The sequence below is a fragment of the Vipera ursinii genome, assembly GCF_947247035.1.
Source record: "Vipera ursinii genome assembly, chromosome: 1".
NCBI lineage: Eukaryota > Metazoa > Chordata > Lepidosauria > Squamata > Viperidae > Vipera > Vipera ursinii.
The window spans coordinates 357,754,397-357,774,624 of NC_139512.1; the positions used below are offsets into that span (position 1 = coordinate 357,754,397).

The 20,228-nt window shown below is 49.9% G+C and overlaps 1 protein-coding gene across 2 annotated transcripts in view; it reads right to left on the reverse strand.

The window, feature by feature from the left end:
- The window catches only part of TAOK1 (TAO kinase 1), a 92,706-nt gene that overhangs the window by 56,678 nt on the left and 15,800 nt on the right, over nucleotides 1-20,228 (reverse strand). The window contains exon 1 of one of the 2 annotated variants that reach the window (XM_083379686.1): nucleotides 2,281-2,324. The exons of the other annotated variant lie outside the window; for it this stretch is intronic. The gene's annotated coding sequence lies outside the window, so the exon portion shown is untranslated. Of the gene's footprint in view, nucleotides 1-2,280; nucleotides 2,325-20,228 lie in introns of those variants that run through there. 2 annotated transcript variants of the gene reach the window in all.

Here is a 20,228-nt window from a genome sequence, read left to right on the forward strand (position 1 = left end):
GGCCCAAAGATATCCACCTGCCTTTCATGCCTAAGGAAGGACTAGAACTCCCATTCTCCTGGTCATTCGCCAAAAGTCACCTAGCCAGCTTTTGTGCCTAAGGCAGCACTGGAACTCCCGGTTGCCTGGTTATTGAGCCAAAGTCATCCAGCTGCCTTTCATGGCTAAGGCAGAACTAGAACTCACAGTTTCCTGGTGATTGGCCCAAAGTCACCCAGCTGGCTTTCACGTCCAAAGCAGTGCTAGAACTCACTGTCTCCTGGTGATCTAGCTGCCTTTCAAGGTTAAGGTGGGACTGGAACTCACAGTCTCCCACTTTCTAGCCTGGCGCCTTAATCGCTGAAGCAACCTGTCTCTCTGTTATGACCCAACAGTCTTCCAGCGTTAGGGGACACAACTCTTACTAGCCTCTGTCCACGTTCCATGTATGCTGGTGGGCAGACCCAATTAAAAGCTGTTCACACAAAACTAACCCAGGTACTGCTCAACTTAGGAATGGATGCTTAGTGACTGTTCAAAGTGACGACGGACCTGCCTTGTGGCTAATTATGACTCGGATTCAAAGTTGTGACAGTTGGGGGAAGAGGAGGCATAGTCGGGCAACCAAACTCAAGCTGCTTGGCAACCCGGATGCATTTACAAGCCATTTGTCGTGTCCCGCCCTGCCACGGCTACATTTTTTACGATGGTTTTATACCAAAATCTGGCATTTCATTTCCGGTTTTCAGCAAAAGCCCTGGTTTGCTTAAGGACCGTGTTGTTCACTTAATGACCACGAGAGAAAAGGTTGTAAAATCAGGCCTTCCATCTAGGCCGGTGTTTCTTAAACTGGGCTGCTTTTAAGATGCGTGGACCTCCAACTGGATGGGGAATTCTGGGAGTTGTAGCCCACACCTCTTGAAGCGGCCCGGGTTCGGAAACACCGAACTAGCTATCTGAAAAGAGGGGGGGGGAAGCTGAAGAAAGGAAAGCTACAATTTCCTTTCTCCATTTTGAATTTACTTGGAAAGTCGCAGCTTGCTGAATTCTGCTGCACAGGCTGAGCTAATTAAAGGGACTGTGCAGCAATTCCAAATTCCACGGTAATTTGACATTATTAGTTTTGGTTTAACACCATAGCAAAGCCTCTAAGTCAGGAGTAGGCAATCTTGGCTCTTTTATGACTCGTGGACTTCAACTCCCAGAATTCCTGAGCCAGCCATGCTGAGGAGAAAGGGAGAGGTTTCCAAGCTGAGCCATGCTGGCTCAGGAATTCTGGGAGTTGAAGTGCACAAGCCATGAAGGGGCCATAGTTCCCCCATGCTGGTTCAGGAATTCTGGGAGTTGAAGTCCACAAGTCATGAAGGAAGCCATAGTTCCCCCATGCTGGTTCAGGAATTCTGGGAGTTGAAGTCCACAAGTCATGAAGGAAGCCATAGTTCCCCCATTCTGGCTCAGGAATTCTGGCAGTTGAAGTCCACCAGTCATGAGGGGGCCATAGTTCCTTCATGTTGGCTGAGGAATTCTGGGAGTTGAAGTCCACGAGTCATAAAAGAGCCAAGGTTGCCTACCCCTGCTCTAAGTGAAACAAGCCAAAAAGATTATACTCTTATCCTACCCCTTTATCCCCCCACCCGCCAAGGAAAAAAAAAATGGCCCAAATTTATTAGGCTCAAGGATTCCTCCTCCTTATCTTCACCTGTTTGAATGCAACCACTTGTTAACGCACACAGGGAGGAAAGGCCGGAGTCAAAAAACAAATCCTGCTTTTTCTTCTTTCAGCCAACTGGAAGAAACAAGCATCAATTTTCTTGGGTCTCCCATTTTTTCCCCTCAATTCCCGAGACAAAATGGCCAAAATACCATTGGGGGGGGTTTCTTGAAGTGACCTTCTTGCTTGTAAAAACAAGCAAAATCCCTGGACGGACATCACACACACGTTTACACACCCATCTGCAAAGAGCCACAAATTCCTATTCCGTTTTTTGTTTTGCTTTTCTCTCATTACCACCCAGCAAACACAGATTACCAGGCAGCAAACAGAAGGGATCCTGTTAAAATTGGGGTTTGGGGTTTGGGGGGTTAGGAAGAGAAAATCTCTCTCTCTTTTTCTTTTGCCATTCAGGTCAAGGCTAGACAGTGTTTGGCCGTTCCCTTCTCAGGTAAACGAACACCTGCCGGGCAGAAAGGTAATTGCAGGGCTCAAGCTGAATAATTTGAAAATGGGGAAGAAAGCAAGCTTAAAAGGGTGACCCTCTGCTTTTCAAACCAGAGGCTCATCCTAGGGCAGGGGTAGGCAACCTTGGCTCTTTTATGACTCGTGGACTTCAACTCCCAGAATTCCTCAGCCAGCATGGGGGAACCATGGCCCCCTTCATGACTGGTGGACTTCAACTCCCAGAATTCCTGAGCCAGCATGGGGGAACTATGGCCCCCTCATGACTGGTGGACTTCAACTCCCAGAATTCCTGAGCCAGCATGGGGGAACTATGGCTCCCTTCGTGACTCGTGGACTTCAACTCCCAGAATTCCTGAGCCAGCATGGCTCTGCTTGAAAACCTCTCCCTTTCCCCTCAGCGTGGCTGGCTCAGGAATTCTGGGAGTTCAAGTCCACGAGTCATCAAAGAGCCAAGGTGGCCTACCCCTGGCCTAGCTAATGTGAGACGGGCAGCAAACCAATTTAACACATCAATAAAGACCTCTTCCATTGTCCTTTTCTTCTTAACAGCTTCAGCGGTTCAGCACGACAACGGGAGATGTATTTATTTATTAAATTTATTTGCCGCCCAGCTCGCCACAATATGTTCAATGTTCCTGGAAGAACAAACAATTAGAGTTGAAAAGGGGGGGGGGGTTTCCGATCTGGGCAACTTGAAGACCTGTGGACTTCAACTCCCAGAATTCCCCAGCCAGCCAAATTCCGGGAGTTGAAGTCCACAGGTCTTAAAAAAAGTTGCCAAGATTGGACACCCACCCCCGCCCCCAGCGCTGCAAAGGAGGTTATAAATACTCAATACAGAAGGGAAAAGCGAAGAATTACTCCGGGAGGGTGACGGATTTAGGAAAAGTAAGGTTGAGGAAAGTCAGTACTGTCCTCTGATCTCCTCGGAGGTGGAAAGGTGTTAGATTTTCGCCGTGTTTCCGAGACCAAAAGTTGGCTCTGTCCCATAAACGTACTTCATTCCTACAAAGATCTACTTTAGAGGACATGCCTGGAACCAGAAAGAGCGAGGGGGTGTGTAGCATGTACTTTTATTTCCGAAAAATAAAGGGAAAAGCCATCCAGAAGTGTCGGTTAAGAAAAATGCTGTAATTTTATTTTAAGTAGCAAGAGCCAGTTTGGACTAGAGGTGAAGGCACCAGGCCAGAAAGGAGGAGACGGTGAGTTCTAGTCCTGCCTTAGAATGAAAGCCGGCTGGGTGCCTTTGGGCCAATTACTGGGAGACAGTGAGTTCTAGTCCCGCCTTAGGCAGAAAAGCTGGCTGGGTGACTTTGGGCCAATCACTGGGAGACAGTGAGTTCTAGTCCTGCCTTAGAATGAAAGCCGGCTGGGTGACTTTGGGCCAAACACCAGGAGACGGTGAGTTCTAGTCCTGCCTTAGAATGAAAGCCGGCTGGGTGACTTTGGGCCAAACACCAGGAGACGGTGAGTTCTAGTCCCACCTTAGGTATGAAAGCCGGCTGGGTGACTTTGGGCAAATCACTGGGAGATGGTGAGTTCTAGTCCTGCCTTAGAATGAAAGCCGGCTGGGTGACTTTGGGCAAATCACTGGGAGATGGTGAGTTCTAGTCCTGCCTTAGAATGAAAGCCGGCTGGGTGACTTTGGGCCAATCACCAGGAGACGGTGAGTTCTAGTCCTACCTTAGGCAGAAAAGCCGGCTGGGTGACTCTGGGCCAGTGCCTCTCTCTCAGCCCAATTCACCTCACAGGGTGGTTGTAGGTGGCAAATAAGAAGAATAAGGAACACAGAACACAGAATAACAGAGTTGGAAGGGACCCTGGAGGTCTTCTAGCCCAACCCCCTCCCCTGCGCGATCAGGGAGAGTCCCTCAGTCTATACCAATTTCAGACAAAGGGATATCCAGGCTCTTCTTAAAAGTCCTTAAAAGAATTGGTGGTCTTTGCCACCTTATTTGTCAAAATAAAAAAGATGGGGTGGGTGGAAGAAAGGAAGGAAGGAAGGAAGGAAGGAAGGAAGGAAGGAAGGAAGGAAGGAAGGAAGGAAGGAAGGAAGGAAGGAGAAAGCTGAAAGGAAGGGAAGGAGGGAGGGAGGAAGGAAGGAAGGAGGAAGGAAGGAAGGAAGGAAGGAAGGAAGGAGGAAGGAAGGAGAAAGCTGAAAGGAAGGGAAGGAGGGAGGGAGGAAGGAAGGAAGGAAGGAGGGAGGAAGGAAGGAGAAAGCTGAAAGGAAGGGAAGGAGGAAGGAAGGAAGGAAGGAGGAAGGAGGGAGGAAGTAAGGAGAAAGCTGAAAGGAAGGGAAGGGGAAGGAAGAAAAGAAGGAAAGAATGAAGGGGAGAAGAAAAGGAAGGAAGGAAGGAAGGAGAAAGCTGAAAGGAAGGGAAGGAGGGAGGAAGGAAAAAAGGAAGGGGAAGGAAGGAAGGAAGGAGGGAGGAAGGAAGGAAGGAAGGAAGGAAGGAGGGAGGAAGGAAGGAGAAAACTGAAAGGAAGGGAATGGGAAGGAAGAAAAGAAGGAAGGAAGGAGGGAGGGAGGAAGGAAGGAAGGAAGGAAGGAAGGAGGAAGGAGGGAGGAAGGAAGGAGAAAACTGAAAGGAAGGGAAGGGGAAGGAAGAAAAGAAGGAAGGAGGGAGGAAGGAAGGAAGGAGGGAGGGAGGAAGGAAGGAAGGAGGGAGGGAGTAGGAAGGAAGGAAGGGAAAGAGGAAGGAAGGAAGGAAAGGAAATCAGCAGCTGAGCAATGGCTCTATGCCTCCGGGCGATGCCCTCTTCACCCCAGGGCCCTGCCTGCTCCACAGACACAATGGCGCAACCTCTGCACGCGCCAGCGAAACCGCGCATGATCCGGACCGCCCCGTTGGAGAGAGAGAGCGCGAGAGCTGAAACATTCAGCCACCGGCCAGAGAAGGCGAGTCCGCATTTAGCAAGGCTCTCCTGTTAAGTGCAACCGATTCTTCCAAGAACGCTGCCCCCCCCACCCTGCAACTGGGGAAGGGGCTCAAGCACATTCTTCATGCTTGAAGGACCGTGTGTGTGTGTCTGTGTGTGTGTGTGTGTGTCTGTGTGTGTGAGGAGGGAGTCTTACTCCCGGGAGTACCCAAACAAGCCAGGTGAAACCAGGATGTAGCCACGTTCGGCTGCCAGCAGCATCTCCATCTCCTGGCCTTTCCTTCAAAGGACTCGGTGAGGTTCGGGACTGATTCATACGTGCATCACGCGCGGCACAACAGGGCTGTGAGAACCGGCGCCGGTGCCTGCAAACAGACAGACCGTCTCCTCCTCGTCGCCAAAATGACAGCTGCAACTGACACCACCACCCCCCCCCCGCTGTCAATCTCACACCTACAGGAATCGCTTGAGGGAAGATGGGAGGAAAAGAACGCTTCGATCTGCCAGATTACTTCTTACAACAGAAAGCCAGGAAAATGGCTTCTTTTTTATTTTATTTATGATGGTGATGATGATGATGATGATGGTTATTAACTTCTGGGAAAGCGGCTTTGAGAGAGCCAGAGCATTGAAAAAACACCCAAGGAGTGCAATCGTGCCTGTTAGGGCGAGATATTTCCTAACACCTAACCAGGAACAGGGGCCGAGGAGACGGAGGGCACAAAAATTTAATAAAAAGATAAAATATACAAGGGAAGAGTCAGGGGCCTCAATCATTCACAAGACCACTCACAGGGATCGTGTGTTGTGTATCAGGGCTTTTCAACCTTTTCACCCACTGTGCCACTTTTAGGATATGGCAACATCCGAGGACCACCGGTCGCCTAGCAAGGGGTCAAAAACTTGATGACCAAAAAAAAAAAAAAAAAAAAAAAAGGAAAAAAGTGATGGACAGGTAGTCCTCGACTTACAACAGTTTGCTTAGTGACTGTTCGAAGTTACAATGGCACTGGAAAAAGTGCCCCCCAGGCCACAGCCGAGCAAGACACCTGCCTGCCCGCCCGGCGGTGTACTTCCTCCTGTCCGAGGTTTTCATGGTTGGGAGCATTTCTGTTCAGGATTGGCAGCGGGGGTGGGGTGGGGGGTGTTTGGTTTTTATTCCCCCCCCCCCGGTCTGCTGGGTGGTTGCAGCAGGTTTTGGTCCCTTCACATGACCCTGGCACACTGTGACCGTCATAAATAGGAATCGGTTGCCAAGCATCTGAATGTACATCACGAGACCCTGGAGATGCTGCAACATTCCAGCTGATCGGCGCTTCTTCTGGGCTCAGAAGCGCCAGGATTAGTGCTGAGTTCCAGCTGGATCCTGGCGCTGATCCTGGCGCTTCCGCTGAGCCCCGACAGCCCTGCAGCTCCAACTGTCTCTCGCTCAGGCTTGGGCGGTGCTGCCACCGGTTCAGCTCATTCCCCTCCCCTGCTACCACTTTCCTAGGATGGTCGCTTACCACAAGTGCCAGGTGCCAATGTACCACAGGTGGTACCCGTACCACTGGTTGAAAAGCCCTGTTGTATCTCCTTAGACCAGGGGAGGGCAACCTTGGCTCTTTTATGAGACTCGTGGACTTCAACTCCCAGAATTCCTGAGCCAGCCATGCTGAGGAGAAATGGAGAGGTTTCCAAGCTGAGCCAGGCTGGCTCAGGGATTCTGGGAGTTGAAGTCCTCCAGTCAAAAAAAGAGCCAAGGTTGCCTACCCCTGCCCTAGACCTTATTAAGGCGTCACTGGCTTCATAAGTGGTTGAACCCGTACAAGTAACTCTTTAGGAAAGTAAACTAGGTTTGAACGAGCCATTTCTTACTTAGCACAAAGTGAGAACCCAGGGCCTCCAAGGAATGGCTGGCATACTCATACGGTAAAGACATAAATAAATAACACCCCATAATCTGGCATTGCAGAAATCTAGGAGTACAAGCGCACTTGATCATCTCTGCGTTCATTTGTGAACCTATGATAAAACCATCTTAACTTGGTTTGCAATGAATGGTTTGCTGGTACTGAAGGTTGGCAACTGCAGGTTCATGCCATAGTCCTTCCTTCCTCCCTCCCATACCCATCTCCCTTCCTTCTTTCCTCCCTCCCTCACATATCCATCTTCTTTCCTTCCTTCCTTCCTTCCTTCCTTCCTTCCTTCCTTCCTTCCTTATACCAATCTCCCTTCCTTCTTTCCTCCCTCCCTCACATATCCATCTTCTTTCCTTCCTTCCTTCCTCCCTCATATCAATCTCCCTTCCTTCTTTCCTTCCTTCCTCCCTCACATATCCATCTTTCCTTCCTTCCTCCCTCATACCAATCTCCCTTCCTTCTTTCCTCCCTCCCTCACATATCCATCTTCTTTCCTTCCTTCCTCATACCAATCTCCCTTCCTCCCTTCCTTCTTTCCTTCCTCCCTCCCTCACATATCCATCTTCTTTCCTTCCTTCCTTCCTTATACCAATCTCCCTTCCTTCTTTCCTCCCTCCCTCACATATCCATCTTCTTTCCTTCCTTCCTTCCTCCCTCATACCAATCTACTGTCCTTCCTTCCTCCCTCCCTCTCTTTTTGCTTTCTTATAGTTGCCCATTTCTGGTGGTGGCGCAGTGGTTAGAACGCCGTATTGCAGGCTAACTCTGCCCTCTGACAGCAGTTCGATCCTTATGGGGCTCAAGGTTGACTCAGCCTTCCGTCCTGCCGAGGTCAGCAAACTGAGGACCCAGATTGTCGGGGGCAAGAGGCCGACTCTGCAAACAGCCCAGAGAGGGCAATATGTCTCAGCGCTATCGCTATTTTTCAATCGGCTCTGGGTGGCACTCAATCAAAAGGCTGGCAAAACCACATTAACACTATATCGGCAATAATTCCATAGTGTAGCAACCCACTTCTCAAATTTTATGCCAGCCTCGCAACGTCACTCTCTTGGGAACCAAGAAAAAGACTCAGCCCATCAGTGGGAAGGAAACACGGATAAATTTGCAGGCTTTTTTTTTTAAAATGCAACGTTATCTTTTCCCAGGAGCGGATTATCCCCCCTTGCCTTGCGGAACGTAACAAGAGTGCATTTTGAAGAATGGAGCTACAGACGGATCAAGAAAGTAAATCTGCTAATATTGTAATGCTCTTAGCCGAATCCCGCTTGGAAGAGCGGGCGCGGGGCCGGTCGGGAGGAAGGCTGCAGAAGTAGAGAGGGGCACAAAATGGGCAACCCAAGCGGAGGAATTTTTTTATCCAAAAGGGAACAAGAAAAGAGGTCACAGAGGTCGGGGCAAAATTGACATGCTGTGACAATTAAAAACCGGGTGGACTTTCTCAGCCTCCTTATATTCAAATATCATGATATTCAAAACCCAGTGAGTTCACCCAGGCAGTTCGTCAGGCCGCCACGAAGCCGTGAGCAGAGCATCCAGGGCCAGATGTTAAGGGGGGGGGGGCGTTCCTTCAGGTGGCACACAGCTCAGCTATGAAATCGGCCCTTTCTCTTCCCCAGATGGTGATGTCAATCGTGGAGATGGTTTTGAAAGGAGAGAGACCAAATCTATGGAGGAGAAAGCTAGGGGGGGGGTGGCGAAGGGGGGTCCATAGTGACCATGAATGGGGGCTGTATGGTTCCAGAACCAGAGGCGGTAGCCACTTGGAAGTCTGAGAGGGTCAGGGCCACAAGCAGAATGGTGCTGATCCTCCCAGGTCCTCCTAGATAGAGCAGGGGTGTCCAACCTGGGCAACTTCAAGACTTGTGGACTTCAACTCCCAGAATTCACCACTCAGCAGGGGTGTCCGACCTCGACCGTTTCAAGTCTTGTGGGCTTCAACTCCCAGAATTCCCCACCCAGCAGTTTCAAGACTTGTGGACTTCAACTACCAGAATTCCCCACCCAGCAGGGGTGTCCAACCTTGACCGCTTCAAGACTTGTGGACTTCAACTCCCAGAATTCCCCACCCAGCAGGTCCAACCTCGACCGTTTCAAGACTTGTGGACTTCAAATCCCAGAATTCCCCACCCAGCAGTTTCAAGACTTGTGGACTTCAACTCCTAGAATTCCCCACCCAGCAGGGGTGTCCAACCTCGACCGTTTCAAGACTTGTGGACTTCAACTCCTAGAATTCCCCACCCAGCAGGGGTGTCCAACCTCGACCGTTTCAAGACTTGTGGACTTCAACTCCCAGAATTCTCTGGTCCAACCTTGGCAACCTCAAGACTTGTGGACATCTTTTCACCTAGCCTGCCAAAGCTGAAACCGATCCTGGTCTAGCTAGCATTAGGTCTGGACCGGCAGCACGCTCTTCTCCAAACCAGGTTAAGGGATGCAGGGATGGCAAATGACTCACTCTCGTAAGCAAAATTAAATAAAATAAATAAATAAATAAATAAATAAATAAATAAAATACCTTTCCTTCCGGCATTTATCTGTGTTCACGTTACGCAAGCCGATTACTCAGGGTGCATCTCATTTGTTCCTGAGAGAGTCGTGCAAAGGAAAAGCGGCGGATAACAACTCCGACTGCATCCAGTTTTCCCGTTTCTTCTCCCGGTGCCCTAGTCTTCTCCACACACACACCCCCAAAAAAGTTGTTCCAGCAGATCTTTGTGGCTTCTACCCATCCGTCGCGGTGGCCCCAAAATTGAAAATCCTGCCTCTGTGCACAGCCACAATCTTGGGAGCTGAAGCTCCTGCGGGCAATTGAGGCACAGCGGATGCAAACCCACGTAAAAATAAAAGTTCAGGAAGTGGTTTATAAGTAAATCAGAACAACTATCAAGCGGTAAACAATCCTGGAAATGAAGGAAAGAGCAATTCAGACCAAAAAAAAAAAAAAAAGCCAAAGGTAAACAGGGCAATCAAGGAACTGCCAGGAAGAAAACAAACCGCCCCAGCAACACGGATAGGGTGAGCTATGATCTATCAACAGAGAGCAAGGCTCACTCTCTTCTGGCACTGAGGATGTTCCCCAGTTGGGTCATGAAACGTCTGCAAGAAACCCACCCAACTCAGAGAGCACCAAGGACCCCACAGTCCCTCCCTCCCTCCCTCCCTCCCTCCCTCCCTTCCTTCCTTCCAGAACTGATGATGTTCCCTAGTTGGGTCATGAAAGGTCTGCAAGAGAACAACGAAGCTCAGAGAGCACCAGGGATCCCACAGTCTTCCTCCTCCTCCTCCTCCCTTCCAGCACTGATGCTGTTACCTAGTTGGGTCATGAAACGTCTGCAAGAAACCCACCCAACTCAGAGAGCACCAAGGACCCCACAGTCGTCGTCCTCCTCCTCCTCCTCCTCCTCCCTTCAAACCCCCCTCTCTTCTAGCCCTGATGATGTTTATTTATTTATTTATTTATTTACTAATGGGACTTATATCCCGCCCTATCTCCTGAGGGACTCAGGGCGGCTAACAACAACAAAAAACTTAAAGGTCTCTGTACAGTAAATTAAAAATAAAAATTTGAAATAAATTAAAATAAATTAAAGAATAGAGTTAGAATTGTAAACATAATTAAAATCCCTGTCAGTCTAGGTCAGCCAGGTGGAAAAGGAGTGTCTTGAGGCCGCGGCGAAAGGACTGGAGATCTGGGGCCATCCGAAGCTCAGGGGGGAGCTGGTTCCACAGGGCTGGCGCTCCCAGAGAAGGCTCTTCCCTACTTGGGTCATGAAATGTCTCCAAGAAACCCACCCAGCTCAGAGCGCACCAAGGACCCCACAGTCGTCGTCCTCCTCCTCCTCCTCCCTTCAAACCCCCCTCTCTTCTAGCACTGATGATGCTACCTAGCTGGGTCATGAAACGTCTGCAAGAAAGCAAGCCAGCTCAGAGAGCACCAAGGACCCCACAGTCCTCCTCCTCCTCTTCTCCACAAACCTCAGTTCCTTCTAGCACTGATGACGTTACTTAATTGGGTCGTGAAACGTCTGCAAGGAGACCACCCAGCTCAGAGGGCGCCAAGGACCCCACAGTCCTCCTCTCTCCTCCTCCTCCCCCCTCTTTCTTCTCAACCCACCCTTCTAGCACCGATGATGTTACCTGGTCATGAAAGGTTTGCGAGAAACCCACCCAGCTCAAGGAGCACTAAGGACCCCACCACACTTCAACCCGGAGTTACAAATATTCTCTTTTATTGATCCCGTTAGTTTAATTTTTAATGCCTCACAACCAGGGTCACACATCACACAAGGTCATCACCTGGACTATTGGGTTCCAGCTTAATCGGTATGGTTCGTGAATCACCTGGCTGTTATAGCTTGCAAAGGTTAGTTCAGGGCAGAGGGTTATCAGTAAACTAGACCAGAGGTCTCCAACCTATGGGCCGCGGCCCACTACCAGGCCATGGCCTCTTGGCCACCGGGCCGCATGAGTAGCTTGGCAGTGCAGGTGTGTGCATGCGCACCCCCCCTCCTTGTGCCACCATTGACGTGAGTGTTGTGAGGGCAACGGCAGCGCCACTATTTTCACCCGGACAGCGGTATTGCCACGACCCTTGCATGGGCAGTGGGAACACCGTGAGCGGTAGCGCACCACACGCAGGTGGCGGCTTTGCCACGAACCTTGTGCAGGGGCCGCAGCACCGCAAGGGGAAAGCAGTAGGTGGGCCGTGGCATGAGCCTCACGCGGGCATTGTGATTTTCGCAACGGTGATAGCTCCATCAGCGACCCTCACACCACGACCGTCACACGGGCGCCAGCATTGCTGAGAGCCTCACGCAACTGCTCGCTGCCCTGTTTGCAGGGTGCGCATGCTCACGGCCTGTTTGTGCGAGCACCTGCACGTGTGGCCACCGTCACATCTGTGCCTGCGCATGTGAGCCGCCTGCCCCTCCCTCTGCCATCGGGCCACCAACCCGGAAAGCTTGGAGACCCCTGAACTCGACTCCCTTGGCATAAGTCCCTGAGTCATAAAAGAGCCAGGTTGCCTAGCCCTGGTTACACACTTAAGTAGGATGGAGAGAGATGGCGTGGTCTACTACATACAAGTAGTTCTTAGCAGACATTTCGCTTAGTGACCGTTCAAAGTTACGACGACACTGAAAAAAAGGAACATGACCATTTCCCACGCTTACGACCGCTGCAGCATCCCCCCCCGGTCGCGGGATCAAAATTTGGACGCTTGGCGACTGGACTCATAGGTACGACGGTCGCAGCGTCCTTGAGGGGTGACGTGATGCCCTTTTGCGACCTTCTGAAAAGCCCAGTCAGTGAAGGAAGCCAGATTTGCTTAACAACGGTGTGGCTAATTTAGCCACTGCGGCGATTCGCTCAACAAGCATGTCGAGGAAGGTGGGGAAATGGGGCAAAAGCCCCTTAACAAATGTCCCACGTAGCAACATACATTTTGGGCTCCGTTGTGGCCGTAAGTCGAGGACTGCCTGTATTATGGACTGCAAGGGCAGGTAATGGGATATCTGGGAACAGGGCTGCTGCTAAAACAGCCACTGTGAGAGGGGCCTTGGGGTCCCAGTGGACGATCCCTTGACCCTGAGCCAGCCGTGTGCGGCAGCAGCCAAAAAAGCTAACACAATCCTGGGTTGCATAAACAGAGGCATAGAATCAAGATCATGCAAAGTATTAGTACCGCTTTACAAGCCTTAGTAAGGCCAGACCTGGAATACTGCAGCCAATTTTGGTCACCGTATCACAAAAAAGGTGTTGAGTTTGGAAAAAAATTCAGAAAAGAGCAACTAAGATGATCAAAGGTCTGGAGAGTAAAACATACAAAGAACGGCTGCGGCTGGCTAGTTTAAAGAAAAGAAGAAATAGGGGTGACATGAGAGCAGCATTCCAGTATTTGGGGGGGGCTGCCACAAGGAAGAGGGGGCCAGGTTGTTCACCAGAGGGCAGGACAAGAGACAATGGTTGGAAACTGATCAAAGAGAGAAGCAGCCTGGAATTAAGGAGGAACTTCCTAACAGCGGGGACAATTAACCAGGGGAACAGCTGGCCACCAGAAGTCGTGGGCGCTTTTAATCGTGGAGATTTTTAAGAAGAGGCCGCTAAACAGTCACTTGTCTGAGATGGCATAGGGTCTCCTGCTTGAGCAGGGGGGTGGACTAGATGACCTCCAAGGTCCCTTCCAGCTCTATTCTATTCTATTCTATTCTATTCTATTCCATTTAATTTCTATTCTATTCTATTCCATTTAATTTCTATTCTATTCTATTCTATTCTATTCTATTCTATTCTATTCTATTCTATTCTAATTCTATTCTATTCCATTTAATTTCTATTCTATTCTATTCTATTCCATTTAATTTCTATTCTATTCTATTCTATTCTATTCTATTCTATTCTATTCTATTCTATTCTATTCTATTCTAATTCTATTCTATTCCATTTAATTTCTATTCTATTCTATTCTATTCTATTCTATTCCATTTAATTTCTATTCTATTCTATTCTATTCTTCTATTCTATTCTATTCTATTCTATTCTATTCCATTCCATTCCACTCCACTCTTTTCTACTCTGCCACAAAGAGGAGGAGATCACGTTATTCTCCAAAGCACCAGAAGGAAGGATTAGAAACGATGATGGGAAACGCATCAAGGAGAGAAGCAACCTGGAATTAAGGAGAAACTTCCTAGCAGTGAGGACAATTAACCAGTGGGACAGCTGGCCACCAGAGGTTGTGGGTACTCCAACACTGGAAGTTTTTAAGAAGAGGCTGGACAGTCACTTGTCTGAGAGGGTGTAGGTTCTCCTGCTTGAGCAGGGGGCTGGACTAGAAGACCTCCAAGGTCCCAGTTCTATTCTATTCTAAGTCATGCCATAACCCATCGGGTAGAGCCTTTTTCCTAGCCCTGGCTTCGTATTACACCTGGCTGGGCACCTGACAAGGACAGCTAGAGGCCATGTTCCTCTCATGGAGAAGCAGGCCGGGCAGGATCCTGGCCCAACGTCGTTTCCTGCTTCAGACAATCAGGAATATCTCGTCGGGATGGCCCCAGGCCCTTCTGGGGGCTCTTGCCCAGATTACAGGGGGTCCTTGACGTGTCGGCACAACTGAGCTTAAAATCTGCCTGGCTGAACAAGATAGCCGTTAAGCGAGTTTCGCCTCATCATGCCACAGTTGTTAAGTGGAGCCCTATGGTTGTTAAACGAAATCATTCGGTTGTTAAACGAATCCCCTCCCCACTGACTTGGCTTGTTGGAAGGTCACAAACAGTGACCACACACGACCCTGGGACACAGCAGCCGCCATAAATACATGCGTCTGAATTTTGATCAGGTGACCACGGGGAAGCTGCAACGGTTGTAAAGCGCGAAAAACACTCGCAAGTCGCTTTTTCCAGTGCCGTTGTAACTTTGAACGGTCGCTAAACGAAGGGTTGTTAAGCCAGGGACTGGCAGGATTTGTATCAAGCCTAATAATAATAATAATAATAATAATAATAATAATAATAATAATAATAATAATAATAATAATAATAATAATGTTGGAAGGGACCTTGGAGGTCATCTAGTCCAACCCCCTGCTCAGGCAGGAAACCCTATCATTTCAGACAAATGGCTGTCCAGTCTCTTCTTAAAGACTTCCAGTGTTGGAGCATTCACAGCTTCTGGAGGCAAGGAGTTCCACTGGTTAATTGTCCTCACTGTCAGGAAGTTTCTCCTTAGTTCTAGGTTGCTTCTCTCCTTGGTTAGTTTCCATCCGTTGCTTCTTGTCCTGCCTTCGGGCGCTTTGGAGAATAGCTTGACTCCCTCTTCTTTGGGGCAGCCCCTTGATATCCTGGAACGCTGCTATCATGTCCCTCCTGGTCCTTCTCTTCCTCAAACTAGACACACCCAGTTCCAGCAACCGTTCCTTATATGTTGTAGGAACTGGGGACGTGGTGAGCAACCTATCCAGGGCAAGGACACTATCCTGCAGCTATGTAATATCCCAAAAGTTAAATAAAATCCTCCACATCTAGGGAACTAATGCGCTTTAAAAAGAAATAGGTGTGGTCCCTTCTCATGCTATGAAAAGATTCTTTTCTTCCTAAGAGCAGGAAATTAACTGACCTGAAAATTAAATGCAGCTAAGTCAACTCAGAGCTTATCGAGGGGGGAAAAAAGCCGTGAGTAAACAGGCAGGGCTGACAGTGTGTGCGTGCACACACACACACACACACACACACACACACACACACAGAGTCAGGGCATCGGGACCATTTGGGAACGAGAACCAGGGTGTGGAGCCTGGCAACGTACAGAAGGAAGCCATCAGCCAGCCCGTAGCTACTTACGCCAATGTCTCCTGCGCCAGAGAAAGACGGAGGAGCGTCTGAATTGTACCACCTCGACAATCACAGTGGAACCCACATTTCCGAAGTTCACGAACCCCAGAAGACAAGCTTAGGATCCAAAAAGATCTTGACAAACTCGAAACATGGGCCCTGTCCAGCAAAATGAACTTCAATGTGTGGACAAAAGCAAAGTTTTATATTTAGGGAGGAAAAAAACCAAAGGTATAAGTACAGATTGGGCAAGACCCGGCCCAAAACAGCCACTGTGAGAGGGACCTTGGACGATCCCTTGACCGGGAGCCAGCCGTGTGCGGCAGCAGCCAAAAAAGCTAATACAATCCTGGGTTGCACAAACAGAGGCATAGAATCAAGATCACGCAAAGTGTTAGTACCGCTTTATAAAACCCTGGTAAGGCCACACCTGGAATATTGCAGCCAATTTTGGTCACCGAATCACAAAAAAGATGTTGAGAGTTTGGAAGAAATTCAGAGAAGAGCAACTAAGATGATCCAAGGCCTGGAGACCAAAACATCCGAAGAACGGCTGCAGGAATTGGGTTTGGCTAGTCCAGGGGTCGGCAACCTAAAAAAGAAAAAGAGCCACTGGGAACCGGTTCCATCACAAATTAAAAAAAGAGGGAGCCGCGTGCGTGTGTCCATGCACGCGCATGCGCAAAAAGGTTTTTTGCGCATGCGCGGACGCACGCGGCTGCCATTTTTAAAAAAATGAGATGGAACCGGTTCCCGGTTGCCCGATGGCGACGGCCCGTCTGCAAAGCTGCCGCTTTCGGCAGCTTTGCAGACGGGCCGTGGCAGCTTCCGCAAAGAGCGGCGCCCCTGCCCATTCCGAGAGGTGCGCGCGCACCTCTCCGAACGACCGGAGGTGCGCGCGCACCTCCCCAAACCTTTGGGGAGGTGCGCGCGTACCTCCGTGCGAAGGGGCAGCAGCGCCGCTCTTTCAGGAAGCTGCCGAAAGCGAAGGGGCAGCGGCGCCGCTCTTTCAGGAAGCTGCCGAAAGCGGCAGCTTCCTGAAAGAGCGGCACCGCTGCCCGTTCGCGCGGAGGTACGCGCGCACCTCCCCAAAGGTTTGGGGAGGTGCGCGCGCACCTCCGGTCGTTCGGAGAGGTGCGCGCGCACCTCTCGGAATGGGCAGGGGCGCCGCTCTTTGCGGAAGCTGCCGCGGCCCGTCTGCTAAGCTGCCGCTTTCGGCAGCTTCACAGACGGGCCGAGGCGGGCTTCCTGAAAGAGCGGCACCGCTGCCCATTCGCGCGGAGGTACGCGCGCACCTCTCCAAAGGTTTGGGGAGGTGCGCGCGCACCTCCGCCCATTCGGGGAGGTGCGCGTGCACCTCTCCAAACGGGCGGTGCCACTCTCCATTTGGAGAGGTGCGCGCGCACCACTGCCCGTTGGAAGAGGTGCGCGCGCACCGGGCGGCTGGGAGCCGCAAGAGACGGCTCAAAGAGCCGCATGCGGCTCCGGAGCCGCAGGTTGCCGACCTGTGGGCTAGTCTAAAGAAAAGAAGGACTAGGGGTGACATGATAGCAGGGTTCCAGTATTTGGGGGGCTACCACAAAGAAGATGGGTTCAAACTATTCTCTGAAGCACCAGAGGGCAAGAAACAAGGGTTGGAAACTGATCAAGGAGAGAAGCAACCTGGAATTAAGGAGAAATTTCCTAATACGGAAGACAATTAACCAATGGAACAACTTGCCTCCAGAAATCGGGGGTACTCCAACACTGGAGGTTTTTAAGAAGAGACTGGACAGTCACTTGTCTGAGATGGTATAGGACAGGTTCTGCTGCTTGACCAGGGGGCTGGACTAGAAGACCTCTGAGGTCCCTTCCAACTCTGATTCTATTCTATTATTCTATTCTATTCTATTCTATTCTATTCTATTCTATTCTATTCTATTCTATTCTATTCTATTATTCTATTCTATTCCTAATTCTATTTCTATACATTCTATTCTATTCTATTCTATTCTATTCTATTCTATTCTATTCTATTCCATTCTATTCTATTCTATTCTATTCTATTCTATTCTATTCTATTCTATTCTATTCTATTCTCTATCCTGTCCTATTCTATTCTATACCCAGCCAATTAACACAACACTCATGCATGTTGAGTGAGGCCACAAGTCCCATCGCTTAACCAATGCGGGCAAGAAGCAGATGCCAAGGTACCTCCAACCGACAAATCAGCCTTACTCTATACAGCAAGGATGGTCAGCTTTCCCCCCCCCCCCACTTACTAGTTTTGCCCCAATTTTACGACTTTACTTGCCACCCTTATTGGCAAGTGGTTGTTCAATGAGTCACAGGGTTGTTAAGTGACTCCAGCTTCCCCCACTGACTTTGCTTGTCAGAAGGCCGCAAAAAGGGGAATGACGTGAGACTCCGGGACGCTGTGACTGTCGTAAATATGAGCGTCCGAATTTTGATTACATGAGTCTGCGGATGCTGCCAGGGTCGTTAAGTGTGGGAAAACAGTCATAGGCCACTTCTGTTTGAACGGTTACTAAATGGGTGGCTGTAAGACGAGGAACTAGCTGTGCTGAGGTTTTAAATGGAAAGGTAAAGGTAAAGGTTCCCCCGCACATGTGTGCTAGTCGTTTCCGACTCTAGGGGCCGGTGCTCATCTCCGTTTCAAAGCCGAAGAGCCAGCGCTTCTCCGAGGACGTCTCCGTGGTCATGTGGCCGGCATGACTAGACGCCAAAGGCGCACGGAACGCTGTTACCTTCCCACCATAGTGGTCCCTGTTTTTTTACTTGCATTTTTACGTGCTTTCGAACTGCTAGGTTGGCAGAAGCTGGGACGAGTAACAGGCGCTCACTCTGTTACGCGGCACTCGGGATTCGACCCGCCAAACTGCCGACCTTCTGATCGACAAGCTCAGCGTCCCAACCCACTGAGCCACCGCGTCCCTTTCATTAAATGGAAAAGGCAGCTTTAAAACAAGGCTGGTTTTTCAACGGTCCTGGGGCAAACAGGCAGGATACGAACCAGTCTGGGAATTTCTTACCAAGGGAAACGAGAAGCTTCTTTCTTGCAAGGGAAGAGTCCCAAAACCCAGGAGCTGGTCTCTGCTCAGTACCAGATGCTCAGAAAGATTACAGAATGCCATGTAACAAAGGGCATATTTCTCCTGCCAATTAAAAGCCACAGCAACCCAGCAGCTGTATTCTTAATTTCTCTGCGTGCCTAAAGGACCAGCCTATTATGGTCGGTGGCTCAATAGGTTAGGACGCTGAGCTTGTCGATCAGAAGGTCGGCAGTTTGGCGGGTCGAATCCCGAGTGCCGTGTAGCAGAGTGAGCGCCTGTTACTCGTCCCAGCTTCTGCCAACCTAGCAGTTCGAAAGCACGTAAAAATGCAAGTAGAAAAATAGAGACCACTCCGGTGGGAAGGTAGCAGCGTTCCGTGCGCCTTTGGCGTCTAGTCATGCCGGCCACATGACCACAGAGACGTCCTCGGACAAGCGCTGGCTCTTCGGCTTTGAAACGGAGATGAGCACCGACCCGTAGAGTCGGAAACGACTAGCACGCACGTGCGGGGGAACCTTTACCTTTTAAGCCAGGAGGAAACACAGTAAACAGTGGTCCATATTAAATGGTGGTTTATCTTACACTATCTACAATATCGTACACCAGGAACAACTAGCACGCGTGTGCGGGGGAACCTTTACCTTTATTATGGTCGATGCTGGCTGAGCAGATCCAAACTTAAAGACACCACCTGGTAGGACCCAAAATGCAGACGACACAAGAGTCGAAGAGAAGCCCAGCACGCCCACTTTCTGGAAGCAGCGATCCAAGTAATAGTAAAAGAAACTGCCAAAAGCCCTGCTTCTCCCAGTTCCAGTTGTGTTTTCGTGGTCTCTCTGTAGGATTCTGGGTGATCTCTGAGCTGGGTGGTTTTCTGGTAGACGTTTCACCACCCACCTAAGGAACATCATCAGTATTAGAAGAGAGAGGGGTTTTGCGAGGAGGAGGAGGAGGGGGGGAGGAGGAGGAGGACTGTGGGGTCCTTGGTGCTTTCTGAGCTGGGTGGTTTCCTCGCAGACGTTTCACGACCCAACTAAGGAACGTCATCAGTGTTGGATAAGGGGAGTTGGAGAACTTAGTTGGGTCGTGAAAGGTCTGGAAGAAAACCACCCAGCTTAGACAGCACCAGAGGATCCCCAAGGTCATCCTCTTCCTCCATTCTGCTAACATCACCCCCCTTCTAGCACTTGATGGTGTTTCCTACTTGAGTTACATCTCTGCAAGAAAACAACCAAGCTCAGAGAACACCAAGGACCCCACAATCCTCTTCCTCCCTCTCTCTGCCCCTCCCCCCCAGGTTGGGTAATGAAACATCTGCAAAACAACCAAGATCAGAGAAAACAAGGGGCCCAAACTCTTCCTCTCCTCCCTGTTAGCACTGATGATGTTACCTAGTTGGGTCATGAAATGTCTGCAAAAAAACCCAGCACAGGTCAGAGGACCCCCAAGGACCCCACTGTCCTCCTCCTCCTCCTCCCTTCTAGCGCTGATAGCGCTACCTAGTTGGGTCATGAAATGTCTGCCAGAAAACCAGCAAGCCCAGAGAGCAGCGAGGAGCCCTGAGCTACAAATATTCTCTTCTTTTGGTACCAACGGTCCATTTCTGTTAACAAAAGCAACCAGCACAGAAGAGCCACAGTTAGTTTGGGGTCCTACTTAGGCTGGAATTGCCAGCGGTGGAATGGTTCACTATGGGTCAATTTCCGAGTGATGGCAGGTCTACATCCTTTAAAGGCAAATGGGGGTGGGGGGGAAGCTATAGCAAGCAAACTCTATGCAGATACAGTCACACCTTGAGAAGCAGCCTAACTCATTTTGGGACCATGGAACTGAAATTAATGCTTAAAAAAATGCCACTCCAGTAAATGCCCTAGACACCTGTAGACCTTGGCTATACCAGCTG